We start from the raw sequence: 16705 nt of genomic DNA on the forward strand, positions 1-16705 counted from the left end.
CATTTAGAAGAAACTGAAATATTCATTCAGTGAATACGATATACAGTTGAGTAACACTCCCTTCAGAATAGTACAGGAAGGTGTACACTACTCGGATGGTTTCATTTGAATAGCCTTCCAGCTGAACAGAAAACGACGAGTGTTAAACTTCAACTGCTCAAATCTAAGTGGAATCGTCTCCATGTGATACAGTCCTAATCTGTGCCGGAGTTCCTTGCAATAATTAAAATCTTTCTCCTGTAAAGTGGTATTCACTGATATTCTCTCACAATTTCTTTTCTTGTTTTACTATTAGCCAACGGCCTTGTCGCAGTGGTAACACCGGTTTCCGTCAGATCACCGAAGTTAAGCGCTGTCGTGCTGGGGTAGCACTTGGCTGGGTGACCATTCGCTCTTCCGAGCGCTGTTGTCCAGCAGGGTGCACTCAGCCCTCGTGAGACAAACTAAGGGGCTACTTGATTCAGAAGGAGAGTGACATACGACCGGGAGAGCTGCGTGATGACCACAAGGCCGTCCACATCCGTATCCAGTAATGACTGTGGGCTTAGTATGACACGGCGATCGGTCAGTACCCTATGGGCCTCCAAGGTCTTTTCGGGGGGAGTTTTTTTGAGTTTTACTGGCCATTAATTTTTTGTTTATAAACTTTCTAATCATCATTCTGTAAATGATGTTCTTACCCGTTCCATGAGAAACGGCTTTGGCTCACATGGTCCCACAAACTAATAAATAAAAATATAAAAATGAAAATGAAATACAGAGAAAATGGCGATATTCTCGAGAAACACACTATGATTGCTTATATTTTTACATTAACAGAAGATGGTGGAAGGAAAATATACATAGACTAGGGACTGCCATTACTAACTGCCATCGTTTTCTGTATCTCGTCTGTACAGCTATTCTCAATATTAATCGTCTGCATATCTCTGCTTTCAGGGCGAACACAATTTTAGTCCCTCTTAGCTGACATTGCAGACATCTGAACTGTCGTCATCACTTTGAAGCAAGCCATGATACTCTATCACTGCTAATTCTTATGTTAGATAAGACACGCATCTTATCATCGTTTATTTCCTGTTTTTATTATCTTATTTATTTTTATAAATAATTTTGTATAATTATAATGGCAAGTCGCATTACGATGAAGTATACAAACTGTCTCTCGATATGGAAACGATTTTGTGCTGAGTCAACTTTGTGTATGTTGAGCATGGATAACTACAGTGAATAACTGGTGTTTTAGTAATGTCTCATATCTTGTTATGCCCAGTCTTATTTGCATACATAACGATGCTTTTAGGCCATTTTCTTCGCTCACATGTACAGTTCCTCGCTTCTCCAGGTCCTCTTCAGCAGGGAGGTGTGTACCTGATTGAGCTAACTACACACTCACACGCACACACACACACACACACACACACACACACACACACACACACACACACACATACACACACAAACACACAAAGAAAGCAACAACATAAATATGATTCATAGGAAAGAGATTTCAGTATACGTTGAATAAAATTAAACTTGAATCAGTGTGAATTATTGTAAAATTCCACAGTGCTACATAAACCTTTTGATACTGTCATCTTTAATCATGCTTTTAACTAAACATAGTTTGTATTTCTTTATTCCTTAAAGGAAAATGCTGCATTTGATTTGATTTTATTTATTTATTTTTTTTTTTTTTTTTTTTTTTTTTTGTAGCACAATTATCAAGTGTAGGATATTGCTGCGGATTTTCTATGGTAGTCGTTGCTATTTCCTACGCTATGAATACAGCTTGGTTTTTAATGCCAAAAATTTTGAGTGTTATTTGGGAACGAACATATGCATATTTAAACACACATATTCCAAGAAGAGTAATGGGCATTAATGATTTTAAACTTTTCTGCTATGGTGCTCTACTATGAATATCTTTAATTTTCCTAACTGCTTGTATCTGAAGTTTACATTATAGTTTTGCTACAACTGTTTTTCCCCAAAACAGATCACCTCTCTGAAATAGGTTGTCGACGTATGAATAGCAACCATGTAGTATTATGTCAAAGTTACGACAGTCTCTTCGTGTTCATAAAATATAACATTACGTTTTCATCGTTGTGATCAATGTAAATACGAAGACTTGTCATTAAACCGAGCGAAATAGTGCAGTGATAAGACATTGCACTCGCATTCAGCAGAAAAGGGTTTAGGCCCTTGTCTGACTATCCACATTTAGGTTTCTGCAGTTTCCCTAAGTATCTCAAGGCAAATGGTGGTATGGTTTCTCTGAAAGGGCACGGCCGATTCCATTTCCTTCCACCAAACATCCGCTCCACCACTAATGATTAGTCTTTGACGGGACATAAAGCCTAATTTTTCCTCTTCGTACTCTAATCTCATTAAAATTGTTCTGACTGTGCAACCGCGTTATTTTATAAAATACATAAAATACTAAAATAACCGAAATTTCGGTCGTGTTGCGAAATGTAGACTAATTACTCCACGCCCTGAGGAAGAACGCAGAAACACGGCCGAGACATCGAATATTTTAATATTTCACGTATTTTATAAGACAATGCGCCAGGCTTTTAATGAGACAGTGTTCAGTGGCAGCCGAGAGTTTACGTAATAAATTAATTTAAATTATTAAGTCTTACCTAGAACTTACTCTATACTTTCACATTCAAAGTAGTCTCCTTGGGAGCAGTTACACCGGTCTCAACATTTCTTTTGCTTACGAAATTCTCACTGGAAGTTTTCCTTACTGTGTGCAGTCCTAAAGCCTCGACTGTACACCGACTAGCGCAGCACTGCGAAACGGCATCAAGAAGGTGCTGACCCGTGCGCCAGTGGAAAGATCGGTCAGCACCACACCTCCAGGAATACAAGAGCTCCGTGTCCCCTGTCAGAGCTGACTTAAGCAGCCGCCCATAGCTGGTCGGCCTCCAGTTCGGTCGCAGACTTCGAGAGCATTAGCAGTGAGTAATAGGAAGCCGATAGTCAGCCTGATTCCTGTGAGTAGTAATAGATAGTAAAAATAACTGCATGCATGAGCCACAGGAAGCCACCTCGTAACGACAAATTAAGCCATGTTCCTTTCCTTTTGAGAAATAAAATGTTCTATTAATTTGAAAGTGTTATGCAACGATCATTTTGGATTCCTACCACCGGCCACAGCAATTTCTCATCTTCCTTGTTTGTGTTGGCGCTGACCCCCACAGTATCCGCCCGGGGTAGCCGCGTGGTCCGAGTCACCTTCTCATGGTCCGTGCGGCTCCCCACATCGGAGGTTCGAATCCTCCCTCGGGTATGGGTGTGTGTGTCGTTCGTAGGGTAAGTTAGTTTAAAATAGATTAAGTAGTCTGTAGTCTTAGGGACCGATGAACTCAGTAGTTTGGTCCCATAAGACCTTACCACAAATTTCCAAATTTTTTTCCCCCACAGTAGCCGACACATCATAGTGTTATTAATGTAATTAATCGGTGTTATTAATGTAATCCTGGAGTTCTCGTAGTTCTGCCTAAATATGTGTCCTGTTCCTCTCTGGTCTTATGTCGTCTTCTTAGCAAAGCCATTAGGTTTTTTTTGACTCAAATAGAATACTTGCGAGATTGTCGCTTTAAATGATGTCGCATTTTACACATTTCAATGTAGCTATAAAAAAAAGGGGGGGGGGCGGGAGAGTTTACCCGCATAACGTCCGTCTTCAACGTTGGTGTGTGATTTTTTAAGCCTAATACTTTTACTTGTATTTTATAATAAAAAAAGTTTTCTTGCTAGACGTTCTAGCTCCGAACGACGCAGTATTGAGTGTTAAATGGGCGGCCTCTTTATTTGAAATTACGGTCCTGTGTTTTTAATGTATCGATCTAGTGGTGTATGATACGAAAAAATCTGTTTATGTACTGCATCTGTGTGTTGTATTATACACCTTGTTTTCTCATTTTAAATTTACCGCCTTCATTTACATTCTACTTCGTCAAAATTTTAGGATAAGTTAAGTACAGGTGTTGCCCCTAGTAATTCCATCTTTTCAATGTTTTATGTGCATTACATTTATAAAGTTTTAGTGGGTATGTATATCCAGTTTACGATCTCTCATTTTTAATCACTGCTGCGTCGCAGCGCCACCTCTTGAGGTGATTCTGTATTATGCTTCAGTACTGGCACACGACGCTGTGGCGCATTATGCTTACTACCTGAGCCCCCCATCTTACTGTGAACGGGAACGCGTTATGCAGATCTTGGTAATGATTTTACTATTTTATATTTCTAGTTTCTACTGAGTTTAACGAAGGCGATATTGGCGTGATATATTCGACGATGCCCTATGGATACACTGACTAAACGATTCTTAAGAAATACCAAATTAAGGTATTTGCCCTTTCAGTGGGTGATCTGTTTATATTTTCAATAGGTGATCTGTTTATACATGCTTATAGGTTATCCAAGTCTGCACAACGCGATCGCGATTCCTAAATAGATGTATTTGTTCTCTGTTTTCTATTTAGATAACCTGAAGATGCCTAAATAAGGCGAAACGCGTCGCTGAAAAATCTTCCACCCAAAAACTTGATTTTCATCTCGTGGAAGAGAAAGAAGTCACACTGTGAAGATTCCATGTTGTCCCAGGTCGATACTGGTCGTAAATGTATCGATCTGTTTCGTCGTAGATCATGTTATGTTACTGCAGCTACCGCTGGTTTAGCCGAGGCATTTGCCCGCTCTCAATGCGTTCTCATGTACTGGTAGTTGTAGCTTGAGGCTCGCGCTTCGCGTTGGAGGCCACTGACTAGTCCTACTGTGTTTGAGCCTACATTTGTCGGACGTAATCAAGTCACACGTGCGTTTTGCGAGTAGTAGTATGGTTGCCAGCCCTGCTTTCCGGCGGCTGTGAAGTTTCTCGGCGAAATGATTAATGTCGTACGGTGGTATAACTACTTCGGTAGGAAATCGTACAGTCGCTGATCCGCTAATATCTGTTCTCAGTCGAACCCGTCATTGTCCGCTTCCCAAAAAGTAACAGACAAAGGAAATATACACTACTGGCCATTAAAATTGCTACACCACGAAGATGACGTGCTACAGACGCGAAATTTAACCGACAGGAAGAAGATGCTGTGATATGTAAATGATTAGCTTTTCAGAGCATTCACACAAGGTTGGCACCGGTGGTGACACCTACAACGTGCTGACATGAGGAAAGTTTCCGACCGATTTCTCATACACAAACAGCAGTTGACCGGCGTTGCCTGGTGCAACGTTGTTGTGATGCCACGTGTAACGAGGAGAAATGCGTACCATCACGTTTCCGGCTTTGATAAAGCTCGGATTGTAGCCTATAGCGATTGCGGTCTATCGTATCGCGACATTGCTGCTAGCGTTGGTCGAGATCCAATGAATGTTAGCAGAATATGGAATCGGTGGGTTCAGGAGGGTAATACGGAACGGTAAGACAACAACCATCTACACGAACAGTTCGACGACGTTTGCAGCAGCATGGACTGTCAGCTCGGAGACCATGGCTATGTTTACCCTTGACGCTGCATCATAGACAGGAGCGCCTGCGATGGTGTACTCAACGACGAACGTGGGTGCACGAATGGCAAAACGTCATTCTTTCAGATGAATCCAGGTTTTGTTTACAGCATCATGATCGTCGCATCCGTGTTTGGCGACATCGCGGTGAACGCACATTGAAAGCGTGTATTCGTCATCGCCATACTGGCGTATCACCAGGCTTGATGGTATGGGGTGCAATTGGTTACACGTCTCGGTCACCTCTTGTTCGCACTGACGGCACTTTCAACAGTGGACGTTACATTTAAGATGTGTTACGACCCGTAGCTCTACCCTTCATTCAATCCCTGCGAAACCCTACATTTCAGCAGGATAATGGACGGGCGCATGTTGCACGTCCTGTACGGGCCTTTCTGGATACAGAAAATGTTCGACTGCTGCCCTGGCCAGCACATTCTCCAGATCTCTCACCAACTGACGTCTGGTCAATGGCGGGCAAGCAACGGCTTGTCGCAATACGCCAGTCACTACTCTTGATGAACTGTGGTATCGTGTTGAAACTGTATAGGCAGCTGTACCTGTACACGCCATCCAAGCTCTTTTTGACTCAATGTCCGGGCGTATCAAGGCCGTTATTACGGCCGGGGGTGGTTGTTCTAGGCACTGATTTCTCATGATCTATGCACTCAAATTGCGTGAAAATGTAATCACATGTGAGTTCTAGTATAATATATTTGTCCAATGAATACCCATTTATCATCTGCATTTCCTCTTGGTGTAGCAATTTTAATGGCCAGTAGTGTATCAGCAGCTTCTTGGAGTGGAGAAATTGGAAGCATCATTCTTTAATATAGCCCGTCAGCCTGGTGAGCACGGTGGATGGGAAGCAATAGTAGTCTTGTTTTAGTCAAAATGTTCGCATGTCATTGTCCTCATGTTCCCCTCAGTGTATTAGAACACTTTTAGAACATAGCGATAAAACTATTCATTCACACTCGGGCCAGGTAGGGCAAACTCCAAATGGACTGTTCTGTCAACATAAAACAAGGGTCGTCAGGGAGTTAATGCTACCGTTGAAGTGATGAACGAGCTGTTTTCTGTCCGAGGTAAACTACTTTTCCACTGCGACTGTTGTCGCTTAGTTTGAATGTCTTAGCAGTAAACCCAACATTCGGCATCGCAGACAACGTTTGAAAGAAAGTCTGGAACACCTTGAAGCAGATGTATTGGTGCCCTGCAGACTTACACGCTATTTTGCTTCTGATCGTTAGAAGCAGTGGTGGGGCAAACTTTATCGCAACCGGTCTGATTTTCAATTCTTCGGACAGAACAGAATTTCACGTCAACGTATAAAATCTTTATTGACTCGACGGCCGTCCACTGCAAGAAACAGCCCGACGCGATGCCAAATCTCCCGAAGCGATTATCTATATAAAAAGAAATGTAGATGTCCGTTTGTTCAAGATCTTCACTCTCCGAAACTTCTTCACCGATTACTTCGAAATTTTGACACCACGTTGCATTCGATTCCTAGCGTGTTGTACGTCTTTACAAATAAAAATATAAATTTGAATAGAAAACATACTTGTGCAATCTGCTGTACAGCTGCATGTTTATTCTCTACCAGTTTCGATTTTTACAATCACCTACACAGGAGAGAAACAGTGTACGTCAATGGATCAAACATACATTTTCGCCATATGTGTGCCAATCATATGCGGAACATACATCGTTGTCATAACAGTCTGTCTTAACACAGACCGAGTGAGGTGGCGCAGGGGTTAGCACACTGGACTCGCATTCGGGAGGACGACGGTTCAATCCCGCGTCCGGCCATCATGATTTAGGTTTTCATTGATTTCCCTAAATCGCTACTGGAAAATACAGGGATGGTTCCTTTGAAAGGGTTTGGTCGACTTCCTTCCCTAATCCGATGAGGCCGATGACGTCGCTGTCTGGTCTCCTCTCTCAAAACAACCCAACTCATAGCACAGTTGTGTGCCTTGGCACAATTACAGTAGTACAGCCTTGGCAATAGTTTCACAGCATGTTTACATGAACTGCGTTAAGACAGACCGTTATGACAATGATATATGTTCTGTATTTTGTTGGCTCATATGTGACGAAAGGGTATGTTTGATCTATAGATGTACGCAGTTTTTCTCCTATGAAGAGTATTGTAATAATTCAAACGATTAGAGAATAAGTATACAATTGTACATCTGCCAAATTATCTAACAGCTGTAGAGAGCCACCTACGAAAAGATCTAAAAATATAAGTATTCAAAATCTTAAGTTTCCAAATTTCTTCAACAACTGCATCGAAATCATGACACAACGTTACAGTCTAACATGCACATGTGCTTATATATGTATTCTTAATATATATAATGTATTTAGAGGAAACGTTATTACCTTAATGTCCTGAATATCGAAAAGTTCTTGACCGGTTTACTTCCAATTTTTGCTTTGTGTAACGTTGTTAGCACAAAGGAAAGCTGTATATGGTTTATCTGCTTATGTTTAGAACTATTACAGAATCTGCATTTGCAACAACAATAAGCGAGGCTCAAGGTGAGAGAGAGGGAAGGGGAATAGGAGATGGACAGATAGTTATGAGGAAATGGATACAGGAATCGGAAAGAAGGAGATATGCAGAGGAAGCGGGAGGAGATGATGGAGACAGAGAGAGAGAGAGAGAGAGAGAGAGAGAGAGAGAGAGGAGGAGGAAGAAGATGGATATAGCCAAAGACAGAGGGAAGAGGAGATGCACTATGTTAGGAGGCAGACGGAGATTAGAACGTATATCCAATTCCCATTCATATTATGAACGTTGCTTTCTATATTCTTTGATTTCCATTTGACCAGACTGAGTTACAGCAACGCGCGGTTTGGAGCAGCTAGTAAGTACACTCCTGGAAATGGAAAAAAGAACACATTGACACCGGTGTGTCAGACCCACCATACTTGCTCCGGACACTGCGAGAGGGCTGTACAAGCAATGATCACACGCACGGCACAGCGGACACACCAGGAACCGCGGTGTTGGCCGTCGAATGGCGCTAGCTGCGCAGCATTTGTGCACCGCCGCCGTCAGTGTCAGCCAGTTTGCCGTGGCATACGGAGCTCCATCGCAGTCTTTAACACTGGTAGCATGCCGTGACAACGTGGACGTGAACCGTATGTGCAGTTGACGGACTTTGAGCGAGGGCGTATAGTGGGCATGCGGGAGGCCGGGTGGACGTACCGCCGAATTGCTCAACACGTGGGGCGTGAGGTCTCCACAGTACATCGATGTTGTCGCCAGTGGTCGGCGGAAGGTGCACGTGCCCGTCGACCTGGGACCGGACCGCAGCGACGCACGGATGCACGCCAAGACCGTAGGATACTACGCAGTGCCGTAGGGGACCGCACCGCCACTTCCCAGCAAATTAGTGACACTGTTGCTCCTGGGGTATCGGCGAGGACCATTCGCAACCGTCTCCATGAAGCTGGGCTACGGTCCCGCACACCGTTAGGCCGTCTTCCGCTCACGCCCCAACATCGTGCAGCCCGCCTCCAGTGGTGTCGCGACAGGCGTGAATGGAGGGACGAATGGAGACGTGTCGTCTTCAGCGATGAGAGTCGCTTCTGCCTTGGTGCCAATGATGGTCGTATGCGTGTTTGGCGCCGTGCAGGTGAGCGCCACAATCAGGACTGCATACGACCGAGGCACACAGGGCCAACACCCGGCATCATGGTGTGGGGAGCGATCTCCTACACTGGCCGTACACCACTGGTGATCGTCGAGGGGACACTGAATAGTGCACGGTACATCCAAACCGTCATCGAACCCATCGTTCTACCATTCCTAGACCGGCAAGGGAACTTGCTGTTCCAACAGGACAATGCACGTCCGCATGTATCCCGTGCCACCCAACGTGCTCTAGAAGGTGTAAGTCAACTACCCTGGCCAGCAAGATCTCCGGATCTCTCCCCCATTGAGCATGTTTGGGACTGGATGAAGCGTCGTCTCACGCGGTCTGCACGTCCAGCACGAACGCTGGTCCAACTGAGGCGCCAGGTGGAAATGGCATGGCAAGCCGTTCCACAGGACTACATCCAGCTTCTCTACGATCGTCTCCATGGGAGAATAGCAGCCTGCATTGCTGCGAAAGGTGGATATACACTGTACTAGTGCCGACATTGTGCATGCTCTGTTGCCTGTGCCTATGTGCCTGTGGTTCTGTCAGTGTGATAATGTGATGTATCTGACCCCAGGAATGTGTCAATAAAGTTTCCCCTTCCTGGGACAATGAATTCATGGTGTTCTTATTTCAATTTCCAGGAGTGTAAATAATGAAGCAAAAAATGAATTTGAAAAATTTTACTGTTGCTGTTAATGTTATTCTCAGTTACGTTAAGGACACGTTATAATCCACATCGCTTAATTTTTTTAACATGGCATTATTTTTTGATCTGTGGTGGTAATCTAACTAAACTGAAGTGTTTGTGAAGATACAGAAATCTTTGAGCTGTGAATATTTATGGGTGTATATTAGAGAAGTTATTTTAAATTGCGTTTTTCTGAATGGTGACTAAGTAAGTAATGACTTGCCCGCCCGCTTAGCCGCGCGGTCTCACGCGCTGCTTCCCGAAGGTGTTCCGGTCCCTGGCACGAATCCGCCCGGCGGATTAGTGTCGAGGTCCGGTGTGGCGGCCAGCCTGTGGATAGTTGATAGTTTTTAAGGCGGTTTTCCATTTGCCTCGGCGAATGCGGGCTGGTTCATCTTATTCCGTCTCAGTTCCACTATGTCAGCGATTGCTGTGCAAACACTGTCTCCAGGTGCGCGTACACCACGTTCCCGGGAGGCAGGGGGGAGTGGGGGGGGGGGGGGCGTCCACTGGGGGCCGCACCGCACAATGACACTGAGTCCAGTGTGGGGCGGCGGTGGGGTGGGTGGACTGCTGTGGCCTCTTGTGGGGCTGTGAACCTCTGAGGATTACGGCGGGACGAAGCGTCTCCGTCATTTCAATGTCCCCAGTTCAGTACACAATACACAAGTAATGACTTTAAAATCAGATTTACCAAAAGAATATTAACCCTTTCGTGAGCGATGGGAAATATGCTTTCCACTACAATGAACTCGCTCCTAGTCCCGTGGGATTCACATTTCCCACCTCTGTACGGTGCTACCACCCAGTGAACAGTATAGGGTAATACTTCTAATCGGAAGTTCCCGCCGTTTTTGCTGTACCTTCGAGCAGAGGCGTTGTATAGCTGAGTGTTGCTCTGTAGAGGAGCCTTTCAGTGCTGTTTGCGTGACATTTTTGATTTTTCAAATGGTTCAAATGGCTCTGAGCACTATGGGACTTAACATCTATGGTCATCAGTCCCCTAGAACTTAGAACTACTTAAACCTAACTAACCTAAGGACAGCACACAACACCCAGCCATCTTTTGATTTTTCCCTCAGAGCTATAGTATAAGGTAAATACTTTTGATTTACCCAAATTTATGAAGGAAAACGTAAAATTGGAACAAGGAGGATTCTAGTTTGAAACAAAAGGAGCCATTTTTGCAGTAAAATGGATGGATAACCGTCCAGTCATTTTCCTGTCCTCAATTCGTGACCCATGAGAAACAGCCACAGTGAGAAGGAAAAACAAGGATGGTCCTAGTACAGAGACTTCTTGTCCTGAAGTTGTGGCAGAATACAACAAAATAATGGGTGGTATCGATAAGCTTGATCAATTACGAGAAAGGTATGCTATTGGCAGACCTTCTGTAAAATGGTGGCACAGAATATTTTATTTCCTGGTGGACGTTGCTGCAGTGACAAGTTTTATCCTGTGGACGATAAGTAAAAGAGAAAGTGGACAGCATGATCAGCTCACACACGGGATCCATCTAGCCTGACAATTGATCGCTGCCTTCTCATTCCAAAAAAGGCGTGGACAAAAACCTGTCTTTCTGGCAAAAAGGGGTAAAGTACCTGAAGATTTTCGTCATGTGGCTGTAGGGGAGCATAAAGCCATTTTAGGAGAAACCTACTGGACGTGCCGTCATTGTAGTGCCAAAGCTGCGGAATAAAGCACTCGCTGTGTTTGTACATATTGTCAAATACCACTTTGCATAGACCCATGTTTCAGAAAATTTCATGGCAAGTAATTGTGAACAATCATTGTAACAAGAGAAGTAAATTCATCAAATAAATATGACATATATTGAAAAAGTTGTTTTTGTCATTTAACTCCTAGGAAGGGCAATGGGAAGAATACTTCGCACCTTGTTGTGTGACCTCACTTTCACAGTTGGAGCAAATTTGATATTCTGTATGATAAATATACCTATCTGTTAACTACTATCTGCTCTCCATTCTTTAAAAAAAGTGCTCAATAATTTTGCCCACGAAAGGGTTAAGAAAGTGAGCTGAGCAACGGTAAATTTGGTTCTGAAACGGACAGGTGAAATATGCCACCAAATGGATAGGTTTGATGCACATGTACAGCCAAACAAATGATTATAATTTCATAAGACTTGGCGCGTGACAGTTAGATTGGTATTTCATCGCTGTGTTGGTAGTTCAAAAAATGTTCAAATGTGTGTGAAATATTATGGGACTTAACTGCTAAGGTCATCAGTCCCTAAGCTTACACACTACTTAACCTAAATTATCCTAAGGACAAACACATACGCACAACCATGCCCGAGGGAGGACTCGAACCTCCGCCGGGACCAGCAGCAGAGTCCATGACTGCAGCGCCCTAGGCTGCTCGGCTAATCCCGCGCGGCTGCTGTTTGGGTAGTCTCCAGACTCATCTTCGACATGGAATGTTATTGACGGAAGCTCAGTATTGCGTCCCACTTAGAACTGAGTCCCGATGACCAACGAAGATGTGTTCTGGACGGCCCCGACAACCATGTCATGTCAGGCTGCCTGTCGCCAGCCACACGCCGCGACAACCAGGGCTGATGGGGGTGGGGTGCCGTTTGTTTTCGCAGCAGGACACCTTCGGTTGTCACCTGCGGCACCCTTACACTGAAATTCTACGCCGCGTTTTGTTGCCCTTCAAGGCAAGCAAACCTGCGCTTACATATCAGCACATAAAGCCCGCCCTCCCGTCATTTTCACGATCTTTACGCGCCAATTGGACCCAATTTGGCTCGGTATCCCTCAGGAGGACGTCCAACAACTCTGTCAGTCAGTGCCAAACCGTAGAACTGCTTGCGTAACGGCCAGAGGTTGACTAACGCGTTATTGACTTGCTCAGTTTGTCTTGAACAAATCATCCAATTTTTCTGGAATTGTAATAATTTCTTTGTCAGTAAATGCCCTCCCCCACTTAAGAGTGTATGCAGACTAAAAAGTTCCTCACAGAAAAGAGTAATCTACTGTTTTAATGCAAATGAAAAGTTTTTAACTTCATTCATCTGCAAGTAACTTCAGAGTGCGTTCAAGTGGGAATATTACTGTTTAAATTGGAGAAACGATAAAAATCGAGAGATCCTTATTTAGGAGAGCTCTATATTAAACACAGTCGCTGGTTGTGTAAGCAACGCAGCAATCAACCAAAGTACAACGACAACGTTCATCTGAATTTTCTTTAACAAGAAGTTATCATTCTTGGTCCGCCTATTCCATCTAAAGAGAGACGAACCTGCAACCTAAAAAACATAAAGAAGTGTTGGTGTGTATATAGCAGTCCGAGGTCAAAGCTAACGTACAAAATACTAGCTTAGAACCCCGGTGTTGTCCGGGTATTTATTTATTCCAGTCTCCTGTTCGTCCATCTCATCCCACATCTTCCTTCCTTCCATTTCTATCTCCCTTCTCTCTCTCTCTCTGTCCACATCCCGCTCACCTCCTTCTCCTCCACTCCTTCTGTGTCCAACCCCGTTATGATCCCAGCCTTCATCCAAATAGGAGGTTGGCGGTTTTTATTCTCACAGAATTTCTTTTCACATATGAGGCAACGTAAGTTTGGTTGATATCGATAGTGGCTTAGTAGAAAATGTTGAACATATGCGTATGTGACATACAGTGTGGTCAGAAACAGTCTGAATAGCTTGCAAGGATGTTACAGAGGGGGTTGTGCAGAGAAATAATTGTTGTGAAAACAGAAATAGATACGTTAGGCCGTCTCCGAGTTACTGAGTATCGATGTTAACCGATCAGGTCGCCACTCGCGCAAATTCAAGCAGCCTGACAGGAGCTGTGTCCCCAAATTTGTTCTTCGTTTGCATTCCTGAAACTGAACAAACTTATCTTTTGCTAACCTAGCTTATATTTATCACATTTTTACTGGTAATGAGCGTCTGAACAAGAGGTAACTCACGGACTCACATACTTCTGCGAAATCCCGCTCTTTTGCGCATGCAAGTGCTTGAATTAGCGCTATCAACGAACAGATTGGATAACTTCATTGATAATTAACTCGGAAACGGCGCAAGGAATCGAATTTTGCTCTTAACAATTACTTCTCAGCACAGCCTACACTGCAATAACCTACAAACATTTCAGACTGTTCCTTACCATCGTGTATATTGCTAAATATGTGTCTTATTCTCTGCTGTCTTAAGCAATACGACTTCAGAGAGTAAGTTAAATTTATCTGTTGTATCCAGTCAGGTGGCTTGATATTAGGTGACGAAACACGTAGAACTGATTCTCGGGCCCGGATTGACACGTTGACCATTGAAAAGAGAGACAAAGTACACTTCACACTTTTCCATGTCAGCTAAATACAGTAAACAAATGTCAGCAGGTCGTTTTCTAACATTTTACGTTGCTCCTTCTTAGCCAGACTCCCACCCTTAGTGATGGTGTGGAATCCTACTCTCACGGTATTTTATACCAACAGTAAATCATATACCCGACAGGTTTGGTAGAAACTGCTACAGAGGTTCGTGTGTTATGCTTCGATGTCACCTCCTTTCCATTTCCTTCCTATAGCATGTAGGTAGGTCTTAGCCGCATAGTACTTCCTTCCTTACCGCAACCAGTAAACCTAGATTCTGTAAAAATGTAAATGTATAAAAGTTTTAAGCTTCTCATTACTTTAAAAATGAGTTAATGTATTAGATATTTGACGGTAAGAATTAAATATATTTTTGATAATTTGTGTTCCATTTTAGGAGAACCTAGTTTTTGATGAAACGCCCTCAGACATCAAAAAGAATGTAATAATTAGGGTTCCAAAGAAAGCACTTGCTGACAGTTCTGAAAATTAGCGAGTAATAAGTTTAATAGGTCTTGGTTGTAAAATACTATCACGAATTACTTACAGAAAAATCGAAAAATTGATAGAAGCCGACCTCGGGAAAGATCAATTTGGATTTAGGAGAAATGTGGGAACACGCGAGGCAATACTGACCCTTAAACATGTCTTCGGAGATAGTTTTAGGAAAGGCAAAGCTACGTGTGTGGCATCTGTATCCTTGGGGAAGGATTTTGACACTATTGACTGGAATACTCGAAGCAAAGGCTATTTATAACTTGTACAGTAACCAGACGCAGTGACATGAAAGGGCAGCAGTGATTGAAGAGGGAGTGACACAGAGTTGTAATCTATCTCCGATGTTGCTAAATCTGTACATTAAAGAAGCAGTAAAGGAAATTAAAGGAAAACCTGGAGTACGAATTGAAGTTCAGGGGAAATGCACAGAAACTTTGACGTTTGCCGATAATATTTTAAATCTGTCAGACACAGTAAAAAAATTAGGAGAACAGTTAAACGGAATGGACTGTGTCTTGAAAGGAAGACGTAAGATGAACATCAACAATGGCAAAACAAAATTAAAAAGAATGTATTAGAATTAAATCAGGTTATAACGCCCCCTGCTTCCCGGGATTTGCGAAGTTACAAGTTGACAATGACCGTGAATTATGAATTTTGACCCGCGTCGGGATAAGGCATCCGAATCCGAAGTAAATAATGATTATTGTGCGGGAAACAGGAGACGTTATAACTTGATCGTTATTGAATGAGTAATTTCCTTCAATAACGATCAGTAAATGAAATAATGGAAATAATTTGGAAATAAATTTTGCCAGTGGAAATTTTGCCGAAAGAAATGATTAAGTTGTAAAGGTAACTAAAAAATCGGTCGCCAGCTCAACTGATGAGTGACAGTACTGTTAAGTACGTGAATAATTGTGTCAAAAATAAAGTTTACCAGTTTGTAGCGCAGCAGGTGGAACGGGGACTTTTACGTAAGTGCTGTGTCAGGCTCAGTAGTCATATAAAACAATGTCATAACAATCTAACTACACTTATTTTGTTCATAATTTGTCAGCTAAGTGCAATGCTGACAACACAGATAATTATCTATCGAGATTTTGAATAATGGACTGTCATTCTCTCTTTAAAATTAGGTTTTTGTACAGTTTAATCTACTGTTAATGAAATATATTGCCAATAATTGATTAGCTATGTTTTGACTGATAATAATTCATTAATTGGGGGATTGTCAGGTGGAATAAGGTTTATAGTTTCATGAAATATCCTTGAATTAACTTCTTCTGAATATGCATTGAAATAAATCTTAATAATTTCTTCAGTCTATTATTATGTTACTACGGTTGGCGTGAGCTTATTAAGTGCAACAATTAATTACGAAAACCAGTATGAAATTTACTCTTCAACGTCTATGGAAATAATTTGATAATTAACATATTTTCTCTTGATAATGGAGTGACACACTCGGTTCAATAAGGTAAGGATTGGAAGGAACCTACTTGGTGTTATTGTCGGCTGGAATGTAACTGTAACACTTCGATTATAAAGTGCTTGTTATTAATTGTTCAACTTGAGAGAAAAGCACAGTCACTGGCAAGCCTTCTACAATTTTATCCTACGAAAATTATGTAGATCTTACTTCCCTCGTTGTCGGTGGATCGACGGAAGTCCACGGCAGCGACACAATGTGGCAGCGGGCTTTTACTGTTGCGACTTGGGCCCACAATGCGCTTCACATTTAAGTTCAAAAAAATGGTTCAAATGGCTCTGAGCACTATGGGACTCAACTGCTGTGGTCATTAGTCCTCTAGAACTTAGAACTACTTAAACCTAACTAACCTAAGGACATCACACACATCCATGCCCGAGGCAGGATTCGAACCTGCGACCGTAGCAGTCGCACGGCTCCTGACTGCGCGCCTAGACACATTTAAGTCCTCGTTTCTTCAGCACTATGCCCATTAATCCA

At 42.9% G+C, this 16705-nt stretch overlaps 1 pseudogene; it reads left to right on the top strand.

Moving 5' to 3' along the window:
• The first annotated feature begins 294 nt into the window (after window positions 1–294).
• LOC124546284 lies at window positions 295–412 on the top strand (annotated as a pseudogene).
• Window positions 413–16705: the final 16293 nt, after the last annotated feature.

This window comes from Schistocerca americana, chromosome 8, assembly GCF_021461395.2.
Source record: "Schistocerca americana isolate TAMUIC-IGC-003095 chromosome 8, iqSchAmer2.1, whole genome shotgun sequence".
NCBI lineage: Eukaryota > Metazoa > Arthropoda > Insecta > Orthoptera > Acrididae > Schistocerca > Schistocerca americana.